Source organism: Dipteris shenzhenensis, chromosome 16 (genome assembly GCF_047967505.1).
Source record: "Dipteris shenzhenensis isolate YYH24624 ecotype China chromosome 16, Dip_SZ_1.0, whole genome shotgun sequence".
Lineage (NCBI taxonomy): Eukaryota > Viridiplantae > Streptophyta > Polypodiopsida > Gleicheniales > Dipteridaceae > Dipteris > Dipteris shenzhenensis.
In genome coordinates, this window is record NC_141611.1 from 33863111 (window position 1) to 33879675 (window position 16565).

Here is a 16565-nt window from a genome sequence, read left to right on the forward strand (position 1 = left end):
AGGCTGTGGCTAAGAGGACCTGGTAGACCACCACAACTCTAAAGGCAAGATCTAGCTTGGCTGAGCTCCAAAAAAGGAGCTTACTCCTGATGCTCTCCAACACAGGAGCAAATTGCTGCATGGAAGAAATATCCAAGCCAACGTGGCAACCCAAATACCTGACAGGCACACCCCTCTGAACCCAAGTGAATCCTATGTCAAGCCCCCAAATTGGAGTGTCCTTATCACTGATCCAAAAGCCATTGGATTTATGCCAATTTATCTGCGCTCCTGCCGCCAAGCAAAATAAATTCAATGCTGTCCTGAAAGAAGTGAGCGTCTGTGGTGTGGCATCCAAGTAAGCTGCTATGTCATTTGCCAACTCACTGTCAAGTAGCTCCTCTTCCCTTCTGATGGGAAGTCTCAGTCCAAAGATGTCAGCTTCCGATCTAACATAGGTACTCATAGCTTCAGCCATGAACAAAAAAAGAAAAGGAGCAAGGGGGCATCCTTGACGGACTGATTTGGAAATCCAAAATCTCTCACCCCTTACCCCACCAATAAGTACCTTGCTGTGGGCTGATCTGTATAAAGAGGAAACACCTCTGATCCAAGCATCAGTAAAGCCAAAACGTAGAAGGGTGCTTTCTCAAAATCCAAGAGTAGAATGGCTAGATTCTGGCCACTCTGCATGGCCCACTCTGAAGCTTCCAAAAAAGAGAAAATGTTATAAAAAATGCTTCTGCCATGCACAAATCTCGTTTGAGTGTCATGATAAAGATCTGGGAGAAGGGGTTGCACTGATTGCCTTGGCCAGAATCTTGTAACATGTCCCCAAAAGTGTGATAGGCCTCCACTGGGACACTAAATTTCTGCAACCTCCTCTTGGGATAAGGTGGATGAGACCCTTTGTGAGCGTCCCGAGCATCTCGCCACAGTCCCAAATGCCCTGCAAGGCTGATGTAATGTAGTCTCCAATCATATTTCAAAATGCAATGAAAAAAGAAGGGGTGAGGCCATCCGAACCTGGGCACTTGCCCTTGTGAAGGGCTGAAAGAGTGTGCAGTCCTGAACTCTGTGTTGGTGAAAGATGCATCAAGCAAAACATGCATATCCGGTTTCACCACCCAACAAGGGGATGCTCTGCCGAATAACCTGTCTAGCATCCTCTCTATCCCGTGTGTCAGGATCTGTAGTAAGAAGGGCGGCATAAAAATCCGAAGCTATGCGCACGACATCATCTGGATCTGTTTGTAAAACCCCATGTGAGTCAATAAGATGGGATACACCCTCTCTACTATTTCTAGGGCCAAGAGTAGAGAATAAGTGTTTATTGACTCTGCCACCCGTCTGAATCTAGAAGGACTGCCGTGCATGAAAGGCATACTATGCTCTCTGATCAAGCAATATCTGCTGATGAGCCCTTGTTGCAGCAAGGCGCTCCTGAATCCAAGCATCTGAAGGCCGTTTCTGCTCTTCCCTCTGCAAAGCTGCCAAATGCTGGCGAACACCAATCTCACGTCTGAGAATATCTCGTCTCCTGGGACAAGCAACTGAGTGGTAGAAGTCGCTAATACCAGAAAGGGCAGCGGCTACATGTGAAGTCTCCTTCTCCAATTCCATCTTGAGCTCAATCTTCTCTTCCACCTTGAGCTTCACCAACAAGAGATCGTCACTTCAGCTTGTGCTTCAGCTCGTGGCATTCAGCTCGCCATTCAGCTCGGGATCTCCTCACCATTCAGCTTGTGGTTCAGCCCGCAGCAAGCAGGAAACAGCCCGCTATTATGCTCACTATTCTGCCCACTTCTTCTCGCCTCTCTGCCTGCAAATAGCCCGCCATCTTGCTGCTCTTCTACTCACCTTTCTGCCCACAAACAGCCTGCCATCCTGCTGCTCTGCTCGCCTCTCTGCCCACGTAATGCTGCTGCCCACGCTGCTCCAAACATAGCGCTTCTACCCACATAGCGCTGCTGCCCACACTCTCCTGCTTCTGCTCGCCATCTCCTTTTCTACAGTTCCATTGTGCCTGCCATATGCTCTTCCTCTTCTATAACTACATTCCGTCCATCACTCTCATTATCCTGCTCTCTCTCCTAGCTGTCAGCTTCATGGGTTCGATTTCCACCAACTCTCTCCTTGTGGACAAATTCAAGGGGGACGGATTCCCAACATGGCAAACAAAAGTTCAACTTCTTCTCATGAAGGAAAATGTTTGGGATGCCATCGAAGATGATGAAGCACTTGAGGCATCAACAAAGCCTCAAATACACAAGATTTGGAAGCAACACAATTCGAGGGCCATCGCAATCATCGGGGTTTGCCTAGATGATTCATTGATTCATCATATCGACTTCAAGTCCAAGGCTAATGAGATTTGGGCATGCCTTGAAAATATATTTGGTAACAAGATCACCAACTCTAAGGCTTTTCTGAAAATGCAATTTTATAAGTTGAAAATGGAAGAGTCTGATACCTTGAGTGCACATATAGCAAAAATTCAGTCTTTAGTTCAACAACTCTCCAACTTAAAGTGTTTCCCGGATGACAAGGACAAAATGGCTGTCCTCATCACAAGTATAGAAGAGATTTCTCGCTTTGAGAATACCCTTGAAGTACTTCGCATTGCATCGACTACATTTGAAGATATGTTGTCTCTTCTTCTTGAAAAGGATTGCCGCAACAAAGAATCCCCATCCTACTCATCGAATACTACACAGGCTCTTGTCTCCACCAGCAAATGGAGACCTACGCCATCGACTCCACCAGCACGAGCAAAGACATTGAAGCCGTTCAAGTGCAATTATTGCAACAAGGTCGGTCATACTGAGAACAGGTGCTACCAGAAGCTTGCTCAACAACAATCGAAGGATCATGCCAGTTAGGTGGCATCTGCCACTAGTGATGATGCAGACGAAGATGACCATCCGACACAGGATTATGCTCTTACTGTCTGTCTCCAACATCTAGAGGATGATGGAGATTGTGATTTTGCTTTCTAAGAATGATATATTTGGGTACTCTGCCCCGGGGGTGTTTCCCATGATTTAGGAGCATATGTTCTCAGCATCAAACATCAGACGGCGACACCACCTTCTCCCAGGGAGAGGTCCGGAGGAGTGACTCCCTGCAGTAGGACGGAGCGGAGGGGTCTACATCTCGGTCTCACAAATAGTGGCTCTAGAGATCTATGATCAGGGCGAGCTTACCCCAAGACGGAGTTAGGATGGGAGAGTCCACGATTGGGATCCTGAACATGTATGTCCCAGCGTGCAGACAGCACCGTCCAGCCTTTTGGAGGAGGCTGTAAGAGTGTCTTCCGGATGTAGACTCCTAGATTTTTGAAGGGCAGTTCAACAACGTGGAGTTTAGGGAGGATAAGCATGGCGGCGCCTCCTTCTCTGAGATGCTATCAGTAGAGCAGAGCACCTAGGAGCTGTTCATTTTCATGATCAGTGGTTGGCGGAGACCCGTGGCGAGAGCCAAATTTTAGAAGGATACCTGGCAGCCGCCTCTTCTCTTTTGGACAGAGGAGACATGATGGACTGCTTGAGAGGTGAGACCGCTTCTACATTGGGGACTAGGTACTGCACAGATGCGGCTCTATCAGGATTACCACGATGTTAGACCACTCTCTAGTAATACTTCACTTAGAGCAGCCCCTCGTCAAGGTCTTTTCCAAAAGGGGGTCCACATTCCAGAGGACCTCCTGCAGGTCCAGGAGATTCAACAGGTCATGGCCGGGATTTGACAGCAATCAGAGACGCCACCGTGCGAGGGCTGGGGCTTCGTGGGTGGCTGATGCGATCCAGAGGAGCAGTGAGGAGTTGCAGGCTCATGTCCTTAGGCGGAGGAGGACTCTTATGGAGCGCAAGCGGGCATTGAGGAGAGACCTCGTCTCTGTTGGAATATGAAGCCAAAGTGAGTCAAAAATGAGTGTACTGGGTGTCTAGGGGGTGTTTTATAGTCTAGTGAGCCCTAGACATGCCATGTGTCATATTGGGAGATATCCCATAGACATTGTGACTTTCTAGAGTCTAGTGTTACACTGTATAGTATTGTACGTGTCTTGAGTCTAACACATCAGGCAACATTAAGCTTTATATTATGTGAGTGTTTTGGTTATCATTGCTTAGCACTTGTTCTTTCATTTGCTTTTGATTTTGCCTTTCCATTATGCTTTTCATATTTCCATTCCGTTCCTAGTTAGCTTGGCATTCTCCTACTGCAATGTCTCTTTAGATGGTATCAGAGCTAGCTTTCCTCAAGGAATGAGGAGTCCTTGAAGCCCATCTCAAACCTATGGAGAGGCTAGCTCCTTCCACTCTAGTTCTCATCCTCTCCTCCTCTCCTCCCTTGAGCACTCCCTCTTCTTCCTTTGCCTCTCCACCTTAAGCTCCTCTCCTCCTACCCATGTCTCACCATCGGCCGCTCCTTTAGCCTCAGCATTAGCCGTATGGACTATACGGACTGTGTGCCGTACAACAGCCCGTACAACAACTGCTGCTATCAACGTCTTATTTCATGACTCAAAAGTTTCACCTGCTACTGCTGCTTCAGTCTACACACAGCATTTCTGTCCTATTTTGGGATAAAAATTGGGGATTTTGTGCTCTGAAGGTTCCTAAGAGCTGTGGGAGCATTATGTAAGCTCCACACACTTTGCGACTTCTCCGATTACTGCCCCAATTGTCCTTGGTGCCCAAGCTCCACTTTTGACCGATTCTCCGAGTGCTTGTAACACCTCCGGCCTCTACTTCGACATCGGTGACTCTCCCTTAGCCATTTTGAGAGTCACCATGTGAGTGCTCCATGTAGCTACCCCATGGACTTTACCGACACATATTTTGGGGCATCCATGCCTAGTTCTTCATTGACATCGTCATCGACTCACAAGAATGTGAACGCATGTGCATTAGATACTTGGAGGACATCTCTTACTCCTAAGAGATCTATTTTTATTATTCCTACAACTTGATGTATTTTGGGGTCCTCTGTCTTGGGTAGTCCCCCTAAAATGATATGTATTGAGTGTTTGGTTTTCATTGAGTCTAAAGGTCCTCTGCCTTGGATAGTCCTCCTAAAAAGATGTATTGGTTTTCCTACTTTTTGGTGTGTGGCTTCTTAACATGTCCTGTTATGAAGCCAAGGGGGATGTATTGTGGGAGCCATATGTAAGGGCTTTGATAGGTCTATTTGTTTATCAGGCCTGGCTTAAGAGTTCCAGGATGTTGGTGCATTGGTCTCCTAGACCTCTGAGTTGGTCATGCATCCATGCATGATGAGTCTCTGAGCCATGCTAGATGAGCTTTCTATGTTATGCTCACTAGCCTCTGAGCGATGCTCACTTGCCTCTAAGATTGTGTGGGAACCATGTCTAGTTTTAGACCGACATGCACAGTTTTGATGACCGTCATTGTCATGTTTTGTTCTTGGTTCCATTCCAGTAGTCTCAACCTAGAAATCTCCACTCACTGGCGAAGTGTACCCCCTTCAAGGGTCTCTAGGAGAATCAACTCTGGGAGGGACTCTGGGCTCTCAACCTAGAGTTCTTCAGCCACCCTCCTTAGTAGGTTCTTCAGCCTCCCTCCCCTCCCTTGTGTCGATACCCCTGCCAACAGGCAAGGGTAAAACGACGTCTCCTTCTGCTTCCTCACCGTAGCATCCGGTCCATTTGGGTAGGGAGCCAGAGGGAAGCGTCTCGTTCTCCCGGTTAGTAGCTCCCAATCTCCAGCTTGGGCGTCCCTTACAGCGGGACTTTTGGAGATTGGGGATCCTTGAATTATTTGGAGATTCCAGACTCTTACCCTCTACCCTTGGAGGTTATACTCATGGTCTTGCAGCTCCCAAAAGGGGGTTCCATCAGCATAGTGGGCTCCCAAACACACCCCGTTTAGAGATTCCAGTTCGCCTCCACAAGGTTGGAGAAGTGGTCCCTAGTGGTGTTTGATGCTATAATGGGAGATCATATTTCACGCATGATGGATGAGTGGATGGGGCCATAGGGACTGGACTTAACATGCTCTAATTCGGCTGTGCTTCACGTGAGGGAAGCCGATGTGTGGTTTTTTTTTTTTTTCAAGAAAGACTTCTATTAAGTAAGAGAAAAACCCCACAAGGCAAGCTCTAAGCGGAATACATCATGAAATTATGAGGATAAATAAACTCCCTCAAAGTGAAGTGGAAAACAACCAAGGCTGAGGCTGAAAGTGCCACCTCAACCCTCTAGGAGTCTCAGAGAAGAAAGGAGAATCCTTCCATTCCTTGAAGAAAAAAGCCCTCCTAGCTGAGGCTACACGGGAGTCTCCCTGCATACTCGTCCGAGGACTCGTCCGAGGCTGCTCGAGATGATCCCTGTATGGTTGCCCAAATGGCCATCAGAGTGTGTATCGTATCTGTCCAAGTACTGGCCAAGATCTGAGAAGGGTGAACCTGAGAACCCTCCAAAGCCTCAAGGCATCTGGCTCTCCAAATGTGCCATGCTGCAATGCTAGCTAGGATCTCCCATGGAGAGTCGACCGAGGAGTGAGCAGCCCTGAAAAGAGTGGCCAGAACATCCTCTAGAGAGCACGACTCCACAAGGTGTCGCCGGATGTGAAGAGCCCAAGAGGAATCAAGTCTCTCAAAAAATACCTGAGGCCCTGAAAGAGTAAGCTAAGCCACTGATCCCCAGGTCATATAGAAAGGTACGCGAACAAAAGTGCTGAAAAGTCTTGCAATCCCCTTCCATATGATTCTCGCCTGTCTGCAATCCCAAAGGCAGTGTTGTATTGTCTCCAAAGCAGAAAGGCAGCAAGGGCAAGAAGGGTCAGCTCCGAACCTGGACCTCCAATGGTTTACTGCTATCCCACCATGAATAGAAAGCCAAAAGAAGAGAGTGCTTTTTCTATTCCGGTGGGATTTCCAGAGTCTCTGCCAAACAAATTTATGCAAGTCAGCAGGAATCTGAAAGTTCTCCCAATGATGAGCTTTGGTGGGCCTCCAACCCCTACAGCTGAGCTGGAATTTCCTGGCATTACTGACCGTGTAACAAAAGAAGGGGATGCCCTTCTCTCAGTGCCCTTCATGTATCCATTCCCATTCCCCAGGGTCCCACTACAAAAACTTAATTGGGACCCCTCCATAGAGCCACAGCCTCCATGAGCCAAGGGCGAGGAGAAGCGGGTCAGGATCCAAGTACCACTGTGAAAGAGAGCCATGCTCCATGAAGCCCACTATCCTGACTGGCTGAAACGGTACCTCCAACAAGATATCGTCTGTGGATTTGGACAGCCTGCCCCCGGAAGAAACATCAAAAACTAAGGCATCCTCATGTGTGTCAAGAAAAGCAATCACCTGTAAAGGAACTCCCAATCTGGAAAATGCCCCCATCCTGGTGGAGCAAGTAATAGGCATGTCATCTGTGTCCACCCAATCCAAGGGCAAGGGTGCATCAATTTAATGGGCTCTCCCTACACTCCCTCTGAGATTAAGAACCATCTGGGCCTGTCGGTCTACAGGAAGCTTCTTGAAGGCTTTCCATGCTCCCACTGTAGATGCAGGGCCCCTCTCCCATCTTGGCCACTGCATGTAAGGAGAAGCTCCAAGTGGTCTACCAAGCTCATCCAAAATCTTGTCATTCCACAGGATAGGCTGCCTTTCAATCTCTTCACGGGTGGATGGGGGAATCCTGCGAAGAGTACTCCTGAAGCTGGCCCATGCTTTCATGATAGCAACCATAAGAGGGGAAGAGGGAGACCTGAGGTGGGCTGTGGTGAAAACCCATCTAGTATTGTGTGTCCAATCCTCTCCTGAAGTGGGCGTGCGAGACTGTATGCATTTGATAAAAAAATCCTTCCAAGGCTCTTGCCCTAGCATAAGCCCTCTCACAATGAACTTGCAGAGTAAAGCTCTGCACTGTAGATCTGGTTCGATGATATTCAAACCCCCTTCTCTTGTAGGAAGAATCAAGGTCTCCCAAGCCACCCTGGCTGTAACATCAGTTGTGCCATCTAGACCACTCCATAAAAAGTTTCGTACAAGCCTCTTAAGCTGAGTGATACAATCCCTAGAGTGGCACCAACAAGAGCATACAAACCATGCTGTGGCTAGAAGAACTTGGTTAACCACCATCACCCTGGAGGCCAAGTCAAGTTTGGCTGAGCTCCAGAAAAGGAGCTTTCTTCAGATGCTTTCCAACACCGGAGCAAACTGTTGTGAAGGAGAGATGGCCACCCCAACCTGGCAGCCCAAATATCTGACAGAGTCGCCCCTCTGTACTCAAGTGAAGCCAATATCATTACCGCAATCCGGGGTGTCATTCTTGCAAATCCAAAAACCAATGGATTTATGCCAATTAATGTGTGCACCTACAGCCATGCAAAACAAATCCAAGGCTGTCTGGAAGGAAGTGAGTGTCCTGGGGGAGGCATCCAAAAAAACAGCCGTGTCATCTGCCAACTCACTATCTAGGAGCTCTTCTTCCCGGCAGATAGGAAGCCTTAGCCCATAAATATCAGCTTGAGATCTAATGTAGATACTCATAGCTTCCGACACAAATAGAAAAAGAAATGGGGCAAGAGGACATTCCTGGCAGACGGATTTGAAAATTTGAAACCTGTACCAAAAAGTATGGCCAGAAAGCAACTTACTTGACTTGGCACAATCTCTAGAATCCAGTTTGTGCTCTTGAATAAATAAGATATCAATGGAACCCCATGTAACACTTGGATGAAGCTGATCCCGGATCAGCTGTCTACGGCGGCAATGTGGGACGCCACCTAGGCCCTGTATGTTCCAACTAATAATCCTCATCGACGGGAGGATGTCGAGTGGAACGCCTTATCCGACCTAGTGGCGGAAACAAACCCCTCAATAGAGGAAGACCTCCTGGTCGAGGAGCGAGGAATGGAACCAAGTGGCGGAAAATCAACAGGGGAAAGAACCCTGCCACCTGAAGAAGAAGCCCTGTCAACAGGTAACCCAATCACTGGCTCATCAAAAGTAGAGGGCACAAACTCCTCCTGGGAAATTTGAATCATTTTCCAGGTTTGAAAATGAGTTCTTGTGAAGCAGGCCAGACACCGAAGTGCAAAGGATCCCTTTTGAGGGAAGAGGATCAATAGTGTAAACCATCCCCTTCCCCCTATCCAAGGAAGGAAGTGAGGACTGCTCTCGATCCTGTGTCTGTCCAGCCGCAGAGACCTCTACTGCCTCAAGGAGTGTCTGGCACCGCTGGTTCTAGGGAAGAAGCTGCAACCGGGGAGGAGGTCGAAGCTTTAGTGTCTCGGACTGTGCGAGGTGAGACTGGAGGGACAGCTCGAGGTGAAGCAGAGTCCACTAGTGTACCCTCGTGAACTGAAGGAGGGACCTGCACACAAAGACCTGCACACAAACTGGAACCCACTGGAATGCATCGCGTGCCCCTGAGGGAGAAGGAGGTCGAGGATGCATGGCCCATTCTGAGGCCTCCCAAAATGAGAAAATATTATAAAAAATACTTCTGCCATGCACAAACCCTGTCTGCGTGTCATGAATCTCTAGCAAAGTGCCCAAGGGTCTTTTTCTCTTCTTTGGGCAGTCTCTAGCAAAGTGCCCAAGGGTCCTGCAAATCCTGCACTAGTCCTGTCTACCTGAAATCTCGACTCTCTATCGAAAGAGAGAGCTGTCTGGACGCTGAAGCATAATGTGGTCATCTGAGATGTTAGGGTCAGAGACAATAACCCTAATACGAGGCACCCCGTGTGCACTAACTGCCTCTGCCGAGGAAGAAGGCATGCCAGGAAGGGAGGGGATCTTAGTGACCACTCTGAATGTGGCTCCGATAGTGGCAAGCAGTCGGTGGTAGACCTGAGGAAGACCAGGAAATCTAATGAACAATGATGTGACCTCCCTGTCCTCCTCGACCGGATCGAAGCCCAAGGTGTAGGGTAAAAGAAAGATCCTCCTCGAACCCCAAAGCCAGGGAATTAGCTTTGAGAACAAGGGTTGTGGACTCGTGGGAGTCGAAAACCACTTGGAAGAATCCATGTCCCAAAAGTCGAATATCCCTGAGGTGTGGGGCGTGGTCTTCTGGTAACGCCGCCAGCATCCAGTCTCTAGCCTGTGATCTGGAAGGGTGTGACCCAAAGATGCGGGCGAAAAGTGATGTGAAGCCCTCTAATTCCACATCTTTCTTGAGCTGCTGCAACTCGTCTTCTGCAAAAATGACGGTTCTCGTGGCCGGTGGAAGTGGACGAAGATTGGCTGAATGGGGATCCATTCGCCAATCGATGTGAAAAGGCCGATTCCAACACTGAAAAAGCTCCGTCCGTGAAACTACTGCCCAGGACGCCCTGAACGCGGGCGCAGGAAGAAGGAGAAAGAGAGGGTAGGAGAGAGGGGAAGGGAAGGAGAGGATAGACTGAAGGGGGAGACGGAGGTAGAGGCTGAGGGGGAGGCGTGGGGAGCTGAGTTAGGAAGGAAGGGGGTGGGGAGGGATAGGGAGGAGTTTTTTTTTTTTTGGGGTCTCCTTGGGGGGGGGGGAATAGGAGGGAGGGAAAGGGAGGGCGGGGGAGAGGAAGGAGGGGGAGGGGGAGATGAAAGGAGGGCGGGTTAGGAGGGAGGGAAAGGGAGGGCGGGGGAGAGGAAGGAGGGGGAGGGGGAGATGAAAGGAGGGCGGGTTAGGAGGGAGGGAAAGGGAGGGCGGGGGAGAGGAAAGGATGGGGAAGGGGGAGAGCAGCGGGGGGGGGGGGAGAGGGAGGGCGAGGGAGGGGGCGGGGGAGGAGAAGGGGGCGGGGGGCTGGCGGGGGTGAGGGAGGGCAGAGGAGAAGGGGGCAGCGGGGAGGGGGGCAGGGGGGGGGGGGAGAGGGATGACGGGGGGGGGGGGGGGGAGGAGAAGGGGGGCGGGGGGGCTGACGGGTGGGGGAGAAGTAGGGCGGGGAGGGAGAGGTAGGGGCAGCAGGGAGGGAGATGTAGGGGGCAGCGGGGGGGGGGAGAGGGAGGGCGGGGAGGAGGAAGGGGAGAGGGAGGGTGAGGGAGGAGGGAGAGGGGGCTGGCGAGAGGGGAGGGAGAGGAGGAGCAGCAAAGGGAGGGAGAGGGAGAGGGAGAGGGGGCTGACTGAGAGAGGGAGAGGGGGGGCAGCGAGGGAGAGGGAGAGGGAGAGGGGGCTGACTGAGAGAGGGAGAGGGGGGGGCAGTAGCTCAAGGGGAGGAGCAGCAGCTCATGAAATCGGAAGGGGGAGATTTCAGATGGGCTGATTTAAAGATCCATCTGATCAGCCCTACCTTTTAGAGCAGTACATGCTTCATTTTCCTCCTAGGAGAGTCTGGCTAGCGTCTCAGCATGGCATATCTGGAGAGCTAGATGCACAGAGGCTCTAGACCCATTTCCAGGTCCACCCCCTCTCATACTTTGGCCTATATTTGGATAGACACTATACATACATTGATGGCCACTTGGATGAGCATACAGGGATCCTACAAATCCACCTCCACTGGGAGAACTATGTTCATCAGGGGATGGAGAGACTCCCCATTCTTCTGAGAGTCTTCTACAGGGTTGCGGTGGCATTTGCAGCCTCAGCCTTGGATTTTTCCCACCTCATTTTGAGTTGTTTTTTTGGCATTTTATTAGTTTATGCTATGCATGTTGTATTCCCGCTTTGAGCTTGCTCTCGTGGGGTTTCATTCATTCTTAATAGAAGTCTTTTTCATGAAAGAAAAAAAAAGTAGTACTACTCATAAGGAATTGCACTTGAGTTCGACAGTGACTCTTGCAACTTGACAAAAGGCCTCTAAAGAGAAAAGTTGGCATACATAGTCTTTGACATGGACAGTGGGAATTACTTTTGGGAACATGTTCCTACATGTTTATTTTGATTTCTTGAAATTGATCTTTTACAGTTATTATAACTATATTTTGGTTTGTTTTATGTTTTCAAAGTGTGAATGGTGATAAAATTGAGATAATACCTAAAAAAGTGTGAATCATTTTTAATTTGAAGGAAATTATGAAATATATAACACTTTGTGTCTTCAAAAGAATACATTAATGCACATTTTTACTTTTTCCCATACTTTGGTTCAGATAATTCATTTTTAGTCACAAATTTAGTCTCAAATATCCCAGTATCCTAAGAAACTTATTTTGTGGTTGAAGCAGGTCGGACACAGTTTTGATCATCCAGAGTCCCGCTGTTTTGTTGTGGTGCGAAAGGATGGATCATCGGAAGATTTTTCTTACCACAAATGCTTAACGAATACCACCAGAAGCTAATGCCAAAAATCTTTAAAGTGCTTGATATTAGAATGGAGACTTCTCCTAGGACTGAAGGAACTAATCCCACAGGGAGCTCCTAGATGACTCGAGTACTGCTATAGCATTGCTGTGGACCTCTGAGTGGATAGGCAAAAGGGTGAATCCAGATGACTCGTGAATATTGCTATAGCATTGCTGTGGATCTCTGGCAAGGGTGACTCCAATTCAGGAGCTGTGATAGCCTCATTGCTGTTTCCAGAGGTGGGACACTGAAGGTGGGTAGTTTCATTAAACATTGTTATCCTATTCAAGTTGCTTGAAATATGCTGTTGAAAGAAAAATCTCTACAATTGTGTTTGATGAATCCATAAAAATAGATTTATAATACATTTCCATGCTATTAATATATTGAAAGCATGGAGGGGGAAAACATTTCCTCCCTAGCATGTGTGGGAATAACCTGACATTGCTCTCATCCAAGGTGGAATTTTACTCCCTGGTTAGGGGCCTCCTCTTTTTTACTGTAATTTTGCATGCTATTCTGGTTTTGCATTCTTGGACGTGTTTGTATGGAGAGTAGCATGCAATAGCTTTCAGAGAATTTTCCTTTGGGGTTCTTTAGGTTTAAAAATCAAATGTCATACATGAAGAAGTAGAGTCGAGGGAATGCTTTATCAGTGATATGTCATGATCAAGGAAAGTTATCCTCTTCAGCTTCAGGACATGTATAATTCAAGGTTGATGCTAATAGGCACCTCTCTGCATCAGCGTGAAGGAATTCAAATCCACACAATAAAAAGGGTTCAAACTCATCATAGGCATGCTCGTTTTGAGTTTCTTTTTTTTTTTGGCAAGAAGAGTACTTCATTAAGTATGAATAAAAACCGCAGAGCAAGCTCAAGTGCGGGAGTACATCATGTCAAGCATGAGAAAAAAAACAGCTCAGAATGAGCAGCCAAAAATCCCAGGTGGCGGCTGAAAATGCACCTCATCCCTGAAGGAGAGTTAGAGAAGAAAGGAGAATCCCTCACGACTGTGAGAAAAGTAACCCTCCTAGTAGTAGCAGTCCTGGAGGTTCCCTGTATGTTTGCCCAAATGGCCATCAAAGTGTATATAGTATCTACCCAGATACTGGCCATAGTCTAAGAGGGGTGAACTTGGGAGTCCTCCAAAGCCTCTGTACATCTGGCTCTCCAAATATGCCATGCTGTAATACTAGCCAGAATCTCCCAAGATGTGTCTCCAAAAGCGTGGGGAGGTCTGAATGGAGTAAACGGAACATCCCGGAGGGAGCATGACTCTACAAGGTGTCGTCGAACAAAGAAAGCTGTGTCCGTGTCATGTCCCTCGAAGAAAGCTTGTGGACCAGTGAGTGACAATCAAGCAATTGATCCCCAGGTTAAGAAGAAGGGTGCTCTATAAAAAATGCAAAGTATCCTAGCAACATCCTTCCAAATTGTCCTCACCTGTGTGCACTCCCAAAGGCAGTGTTGCACTGACTCAACCGCTGAGTGGCATCGAGGACATGTAGGGTCAGCCCCAAACCTGGATCTCCACAGGTTCACTGCAATCCGTCCTTGAATAGAAAGCCAAATGAATAACGTGATTTTCCTATTCTTGAGGGATTTTCAAAGTCTCCTCTAAAAGTTTTACTGCATCTCTGCAGAAATCTGAAAAGTATCCCAATGAGGAGCTCTAGAGGGCCTCCAACCTCTACAATTGAGTTGGAATCTCCTGGCATTTTTGACCGTGTAACAAAAGAAGGGGATGCTCTTCTCTCGGTGCCTTCATCTATCCACTCCCATTCCCTTGGATCCCGCTACAAGGTTCTAATAGGGGAACCTCCATACAACCAAAGCCTCCAAGATCCAAGAGCCAGGAGAACAGGGTCTGGATCAAGATACCACTGTGAGTCTCTACCCATCTCCATGTATACAGTGGAGTAGATGGATACAGACCATTTGCCAATCTCGGAGTCCACCTGGTTGGGGGCTTTTGCGAGGATAGGTATCCCTCTGCAGGTTATAGCCTTGCAGGATGCACATGAGGATACCCTTGTCTTTCACGTTCATGTGTAATATCAGGGTCAGAGACGATGACCCTGACTCATGGCACCCCATCTGATCTGACAGCCTATGTCGCTGAAGAGGGCATGCCAAGGAGGGGGGGGATCTTTGTGACCAACCCGAAAGTGGCCCATTTCCTCTCCTACCCAGACCAGCGATGTTTGGCTGGTTTCATTCATGAGGTGCTCAGACACCACGATAGGATACTCCGAGCACGGAGACAGGAGCAGACTTCTCCCTCGACCACAGTTAGGGGAAATAGAAATGGGAAAACGGGGAACGGAAACGGAAACGTTTCGGGATTTCTGGGAGGGCTGAAATGGGGAAACGCCATGTCAGGAAGGGGGGTTTAGAAAAAGGGGTTTTGAGATGAGAACACACACATTTAGAATGCTACAGCCTACAGCTTGAAAGAGAGCCAAGGGTTGAAAGAGAGGGCTGAAACTTGAAAGTGGGGCCTGAAAGAGGAGGGAACAGAAGGCTGAAAGAGAGGGCTGAAGGAGGGGGCTGGAGGGGAGTAGATGATGATGGAGGGCTAAAGCAGCTTGTAGGAGAGAAAGGAGAGGAAAGGAGTGAATGGGGCTCAAGGAGGGCTGGAAAACCTTGAGGATGGAGAGAGTATGAGGCTGAAAGAGTGGAAGGAGGCCAAAATCGAAAGCAAAAAGACCAAAAACGGGGCTGGCGGGTGATTTCGCGTCATTTTGGAGACCTAGCAGCCTGTGTTGTCTAAAACGGCCCGTTTCAGGGCTCTGAAACGCGTTTCAGACTGGCTGAAACGTTTCAGCCAGCCGTTTCAGGGTCCTAAAACGTTTCAGACTCTGAAACGCGTTTCAGGAAGCGGGGCTTCTCTAAAACGGCGTTTCAGGCCTGGCTGGGCTCTGAAACGCATTTCAGCGTAACTGTGCCCTCGACTGATACCTCTCCGAGCTCTATCACGGAGTTCTTTCAGCCAGATCACATGAACCCCCATGAGGTGAGACCTCGACATGATCGTGACCCGACAGCTCAGACAAGGTTGACTCACAGATCATACTTGGGGACATCCCCTCCTTGTTTAGGGTCGGAGCTCGACCGACGGGGGTCACAGTGGCCTTGGTTAGAAGCAGAGCTACGACCAGGACACGTAGTAGGACTGCATCCTTGAGGGGGCGACAACGTTCTATTGCTGACCTCATGCCTCCACCTCCACAGTCCCATCCATCCTGATGTCCTGTTGCTGACAATGATGATGATGATGCTGAGATTGATATATATAGTCGGGATATGACTATGCTGTACTTTCTTTCTTTCTTTCTCTCTCCCTCCCTCTAATTCTAAACCACTCCTTACAATTGCTCCAGTTCTAGTTCAATAGCATGAAACCTAGTTCCAGTTTCTAAGAGGGATGGAATTCGCAGTAAACTTCAGCATGCAATAAGGCAATTTCAGATTTGGTTTGCTGCATTTTATTTGTCAAGATGCGAGTATATCTGCTAGAGGAGTGTCAGTGTTGTCAAAGATTGGCATTAGGTATTGTGGAGATTGCTGTGATTTAAAGAGAGGATAACCGCCAACCAACAAAGCTAGGAGAGAGATTTCGACTGCAAACAAACTTTGACTAGGAGCTGCCAAGGTGATTGTGATTTCATGTGCATGCTCCAAGTCATTATTTCAGTCTAGGAGGCATTAAGTATGAATAAAACCCAAGAGAGCAAGCTCAAAGCGGAAATACATCATGCAATGCATGAGAAAAACTCTTCATAAGTAGGTGGAAAACAACCAAGGTTGAGGCTGAAAATTCCATCTCAACCCTATGGTAGACTCAGAGAAGAAGGGTAAACCCCTCCATTCTCTAAAGAACAATCCTTCTTTGCAAAGGCTACACAAAAGAACCCATGCATGCTCATCCAAATGGCCATCAGTGTATGTGTCAATCCATATACTGGCCAATGTGTGAGAAGAATGAACTTGATCCATCCAATGTCTCTGTATATTTGGCTCTCTAGATATGCCATGTTGAAATACTCACCAGATCTCCCAAGAAGTGTCCGCAAAGGCATGCACAATTATAAATGGAGAGGCAGTAACATCACCCAGAGAGCATAACTCCACAAAGTGACGTGAGCAACAATAGATCCTTGTTGGAATATGAAGCCAAAGTGAGTAAAAAATGAGTGTACTAGTGGTTTTATAGTCTAGTGAGTCCTAGACATGCCACGTGTCATATTGGGAGATATCCCATAGACATTGTGACTTTCTAGAGTCTAGTGACTATATATTGTTGTACTTGTCTATTGTCTAATATATCAGTCAACATCAAGCTATCAA